Here is a 7,134-nt window from a genome sequence, read left to right as displayed (position 1 = left end):
TTATTGGTCCAAGTTACACGGACTGGATTCATAATTTGAAGATAAAATTGGGATATAGAACTAATAATATGTTCTCGACACTCCAGTCCTAGAAATTGATGAAGAAACTATTACTCCTGAGGAATTGGTTAAATACAAACAACATGTTGATGACGTCACCAATGTCGCTTGAATTATGATTGCAACCATGGAACCTAACCTTCAAAAGTCCTATGAGGATTACTGGCCCTATGAAATGAACTTTCCTCTTGCTAAAATGTTCCATAAGAAAGCAAGGAAAGAGCTTTATGAAGTCGTCAACACCCTAATGGAATGTATGTTCAAAGAAGGTGAATCTATGTGTGCTTATGTGCAGCAAATGTAGAGACGTGTAAAGAGATTGGGGAAGCGCAATACGAACTTTGACAAGGAGCTTTCCATTAACATGGTGGCTTAGGAGTTCATCATAAAGACTAGCATATGTACATCAACATGAATTCTGTTGGTGTCTCAAAGGTTCCACGTTCTTCATCAACTAGCTAGCCTCTGCTTGACGATGCAAAGAACAACAAAGGTTTGTTATTTCTTTATATCTTCTATGATTGGTGTTTTATCTTTCCATTTATTGCAAAATGATCATTGTTGGATTGTAACTAGTTTATAATTGTTCAAAATTTTCTAGTCTTCTATTGCTAAAATATCATGTTTTCAAAACTACTTTTGAACATAAAACTAACAATTGTTATCAAATCCACCTTGAAAGTTTTGTTAGATTTTATGATTTTTGGAAATCTTAGTTTTTGGAGAATATGGATTTCTCATTGACAAATGCTTCATAATGATGAATGCTTTTGAGACCGTCAGCTACCGAAATGTAATGGCATATCCTAAATTTGAAAAATGCCTTGAGGCCTTGAACATAGAGATGCAATCCATGAGAAAAAACCATGTTTGGGATTTGGTGGAATGAACTTCCCATTGTAAGACTCTAGGGAGTAAGTGGGTCTTGAAGAAGAAAACTGGCATAGATGGCAATTTACACACATTCAAAGGAAGACTTGTTTGTGCAGGATTCACTCAAACCCAGTGACTTGATTATGAAAAAACCTTTTCACATGTTGTTATGATTAAATCTATTGGGATATTTATTGCCATAACATCATTTTATGACTATGAGATATGGAAAATGGACATGAAAACTGCTTTTCTAAATGGTCACATGGAAGAAGATGTCTATATGGTTCAACCCAAAGGTTTTGTTAATCAAAAGCATTATAATAAATTGTGTAAACTCCAGAGATGCCTTTACCGGTTAAAGTAAGAATGTTGAAATTGGAATCATCACTTCGATGATGAAATCACAAAGTATGGTATTGGTAGAAACGAAGATGAATCTTGTGTTTTCATGAAAACTAGTGGGAGCTCGGTGACCTTCTTGGTCTTTTATGTGGATAACATACTTATCATGGATATCACATTCTGACTTTATGACGTATAAAAGCTTGGCTACGAAAGTGCTCCTCAATGGAGGATCTTAGTGCGACACAATACATTATTGGAATTAAATCTTTAGAGATTGATCAAAACGATTGATTGGTTTAAGCCAAAGTACATATATTCTCAAAGTCTTGAAGTGGTTTAATATGAAAACTATAAGACATGATTTTCACCCATGGAACATTGCACCGTACTATGTTCATCACAATGTACTAGAACAAAGGTTGAACTACTCAAAATGAAAGATGTTCCATTTGCTTCAGCAGTTGGATCCATCATGTATGCCATAGATTGTACTAGACCTGATCTTGATTATGATATGAGCACGAAAATAAAATACCAACAAAATCAAGGGATGAGTCATTGGATAGCAATGAAGAAAGTCCTTAAATACTTATCCAGAACTAAGGACATGTTCCTCATTTATGGAGACGTGGAAGAAAGCTTAAGTGTAATGTATTACACTGATGCTTAATGCATAATGGATCGATATGACTATAAGTCACAATCAGTATATGTGTTCATTATCAATAGGGGTGGAATATTTTAAAAAACTCCAAGCAAAGTGTTGTAGAACAATCCACTACAAAGTCAGGATATATCATTGCTTCAGAAGCTGATTGGATGAAGAAATTCATTGGAGATCTAGTATTGGTTTCTTCCATTCAAGATCCCCTAGAAGTATCTTGTGAAAATAAGGGTGCTATTTGTTTGGAAAAAGAACCCATATCACACAAGAACACCAGACACATTAGCCATAGATTCAACTTCATGCGGTATAAATTTGAAGATGGTGAAATCAGTATTCGCAAAGTTCACACTGATTAAAATTTGAAGGACCCTTTCATCAAGACTCTTCCTCAAACGAAGTTTGAAGGTCATGCTCGAGGGATCGTACTTCGCTGTTCTAGTGATTGGATTTGATCTTTCTATTAGTATTGCTTATTAGAACTATGTAATACATTAACTAATTCGATATATATATATATATATATATATATATATATATATATATAGACACACACACACACATATATATATATATATATATATGTATATATATACACACACACACACACACATATATATATATATATATATATATATATATATATATGAGAGAGAGAGAGAGAGAAAAAATAATTGTTCTCATTAATTAATTGTTTAAGTTCTATATTAACATGTTTAATCCTTGAGTTTATTCACTTAAAATTCCATAGTCGGTTGGAGCAACAATGAAATAAGAGTAATATGAATTGGAATGGTTGACAAAACGTTGTAACCAATATCATAAGTACTTTCTAGAGAACAAGTATTGGTAAGACTCATTCAATATTACTTCATGGATCGTTGGCATGAATGAGACTTGATAAAAAGGTAATATATGTATATCCTAAATACACAATATACATATATCGAACTTGATTATGGTGAATATTATGCTTTGATGTAGTCAAATGATTTTCTTCAAACAGATAGTTGTAAAAGTTATTATTAGGTATGACGTGAACCATGCAAGAGGACTATATAGTCAAGATGAGATTTTTTCCCTTGTATTCATTGATATTTGGACATCTAAGGCCCGATGTAAAGTTTAGTGCTTAAATCAGATTGATTGTGATCTATATCTCATGTCCAACATCATGTCTGTAGCAAAGGGAAAACTTATAAACTTATCTGTAACACCCGCAGATTTTGGCTAGTCAATTAAGAGATAATAAGCGTTAAAAATGAGTTTTTTCATAGAAGATTATCTATGATAAATAATCGTAACCAAAGTAATATTTATGGTCAAAAATTGTAACCTATTGGACGTAATAAAGAAGAATTATATGAACATTATGTGTTTCATGTTTATTATAATAGAATAAAATAGAAAAAATCAGCCGCATCATCCGTAAATCGTAAAAAGAAGTGCGCCAAAACATATATATTATTATATATTCAGAAAGTACACGTCATCTCAATCCCAAAATTATAAATTTCGCCAAAATACGAATCTGTATAAATTAGATATGATTTTTCTTAGATATAAAAGTCAGTCGCGTATAATGAATATGTGACGTAAAAAGATACGAAGAAAATTGTTGAATTTTTGCTAATTCCACCAAAAAGAAAATCGTAATACTCCTTAAAATAGGAATTTTGAGAAAAAGAATGTCAAAAACGGAGTTCGTATGAGAGAATTATGATTTTAGAAAAATCATTTAATTTTGTAAAATATGGACGAAAAATAAAGTCAAAATTAGCCGACGGAGTCTAAATAAAAGTTGTAGATCTTGTCGATAGCTACACATGGATATAAAGAATGTCAAAAATGGTGTTCGTATGAACGAGTTATAAATTATAATAGTATATTTACGTAGTAAAATAAAGTATAAATCATATATACGTTCACACACACACACACACACACACACACACACACATATATATATATATATATATATATATATATATATATATATATATATATATATATATATATATATATATATAAAGGTATCAAAGATGTGGTCATCATAAGACTAGTGTTGAGTACTTTCGACATTAGTTTAGTACAAATACATCTATTTAAAATAGTATTATAAAGGGGTGTTTAGTCGTTTAAATAACTATAAGGTCATTAAGTAACTATAGAGGGTGGTTTTTGAAAATCCAATTACAATAAATAAGAGGCTCTAGGCTCTCATATTTCTTGCACCATTCTCTTGATTCAAGAGCCTTTCTCTTCTTATCCATCGAGCATTTCAGTCATTCGTGATTCGACTTCTCTTTCTTTAATTTTAGTATAGTAAGGTGAGTACTGAAGCGCTACAAGAATCTTTTTAGAAAGATTCAATGACGAAGTTCTGCCGCGCAATGCTTGGTTTCTCGCCAGACCACATGTAAGTGAGTTATGCTTACCGTACTGTAAGTATAACTTATGTTTATGTTCATTATTGGTATTATGAACCTATAAGCAATATATATGCTAAGTATAATAAAATAAAAATTATACAAAGTGTTATTATAATACCTTTTAACAGCTCGTGGTACCGGGAATCTGGTTTGAAGGGCCGCATAGGGTTGTTGGATTTCATAACAGCTTAAATGCCAAAATGGGCTTGCCCTCAGGTGTTTCATGTCTGGCCCCTGTCTGTACATAGTAGTTGAAAAGTATTGTTTAACATTTATAAAACAATGTCGCTCGTAGACCTTGAGTTAATTAATTAGTCGCAATAAATATTAAACTAAAACTTAGCAATAATAATGCTAGGTTTCGTCGAAGGAAAGATGATTGTCAGAAGCGAAGCGTTGTCCGAATTTTGAGTTATCACTTTAACAAGTGAGTGCATAGTTAATTTTATCTTACACATAGATATGAAGTATTTAATATAAATTACGTGCTATGTATGCATATTATCTGTGTTCTTGATATCTATGCTGGATGAACAAAATATACACGTTTTACTTGATTTAAACTGTATATGTATTTTAATACCTATTAATATATTAGGTAAAGATGGGTAGATGAAAGATTAGACGAATGATGAGAGATGAAAGTTGATATAGATGATCAGAGGTGAAAGATGAGAAGCCTTGACCCAAGCGATGATCCAGTTATCTACCAGAGTATAGATGACGGCTACGGACTATTCTAGACAGTCCAGTGAAACGCTAGTAGGCTCGTAACCTGTAGGTGTTTTTGAACTATGTGCTCACCAGATGTACTATAAAAACCCTGGCAGCTATGGATTTAGTGTCTGACAAATCAACGTTGGCAGCTATGGATTTAGTGCCCTATAGATGGTCATTGGCAGCTATGGACTTTGTGTCTATCAGATAACATCGACAACTATGCACTTACTGTTTCTTAGATAAACCCTGGCAGCGGTGGACTTCATGCCCATTCCTTAGGACAATCCTTAGGAATGAATGAATGAAGGATAAATGATTCTTAGGGTATATCCTTAAGAATAAAGAAGATAATGAGGATGGAAGTTGGGTTAATTGTTTGATGATATTGTATGTATGTCTGTATGTATGTATGTATGTATATATATATATATATATATATATATATATATATACACATTATATTGTATGTATGTATGTATGTGTGTGTGTGTGTGTATATATATATATATATATATATATATATATATATACTCTTGATATGTATTGGTAAAGTCAAGCCTTTTAAATTTGGCATCATTTAATAATTATTATTAACACGTGAGGACGCAAGGCTATTAATTAATAATATTAAATTTTCAAATTTATAAACTACAATAATAAACAATATTTAAATTAATTTAAAATTTCAAATTTATAGTCACCATCCAAATTGAATTTAAATTTAAAGGAGGGAATATACAAAATTTGAAACACTTCAAAATTCTTTCTTGCACGGTATGTTAGCAAACTTGTGGAGAAAGTTAGGGTTCCAACGAATTCAATCGGAGAGGGTACGTCACGCCCTACAGAAGGCGTTTCGCATCCAATCGATTTCTAGGTTTTATTTTTAAATTTGTTTTCAAGGGTTTATGGTTATTAAATCCTAGTTTATGGCATAAGCAAAATTGATAATAACCATTAGAAATGAAATTAATAATTTGAGACCCTAAAAACCCTAATTTGAAAAACAAGATTCTAATCAATTTGGAATAGAAGTGTAAGTATTCATAAATTAATGGCTCTGATACTGTTGTTGGGTTATAGGGCATTCTTAAACACATGAATATAACAAAGAAAGACTTAAACAATTCATATGTGCCCATGCAACCTATAATGATCTAGGTTTTAGTCTATTATTGCAGTACTAGATAAAATAGAATAATGTAACTATTTTGTAGCTAGAGACTTCTTGTCTTGCGATCTTTTACTTGTCACCTTGCTTAGATGTGAAGATGCAAAGTAAAATCCATCTAATGGTTCACACCCAAGAACACCAAAGAGACGAATAAAAGACAACTAGGAAAGAGGATCGAATTCTACAAACCCAAATGAGGGTTAAGAGTTTCCTCCTTGTGAAGGAAATAAGAGAGTGACATGAAATTCTAAGCTAAGGCGAGCAAAAGAGTTTGATATCAAACATCTTAATGATAGCCTATAGTTACTTAGTTCATACGTAACTCCCAACCTATGAGGGATAAGCATATATTTCTTCTACTCTCTTATCCATTAGGGTTTCTAAAATATTTCAATTAAATAACTTTTATTTAGTTAATATTCAACCTTTGAGTTAATTAATTCTCAATTAAATCAAAAATAGTTTCTAGGTAATTTATCAAACCATGAAAATTTAATAAACTAATTTCTCCTAAATTCATTTTTCTTTTGTTATTAGAAATATTATCAATATTTAATGACACTAGACACTCTTTCTAACAAGGTCTTGTAATAGTCAATACCTTCTTGTTAATTATATCATTATCCATGAATTTGGCTTAGCTTCGGACGACTACATCAAAGTCATACTTTTTCATATACACCGGTCTAGTTCCAAATATGTTGTGACCTCTTGGAGGTAGTACAAGTTTACATACCTTGTTTCTCTTGAATTTAAAAAGTTCTTCTTACATGTTTATTATGTAGTCGTGATTCTCTAGTGCTTCATTTTGGTCTTTGGTTTTACTATAAAAATGAAAATAGCAAAGTGGCATTATTTTTTTT

This window comes from Lactuca serriola, chromosome 5 (assembly GCF_051521515.1).
Source record: "Lactuca serriola cultivar US96UC23 chromosome 5, Lser_US96UC23_V15, whole genome shotgun sequence".
In the NCBI taxonomy this organism is placed as follows: Eukaryota; Viridiplantae; Streptophyta; class Magnoliopsida; order Asterales; family Asteraceae; genus Lactuca; species Lactuca serriola.
The sequence above is the reverse complement of the archived record's forward strand: the minus strand, read 5'-3'. Positions refer to the sequence as shown.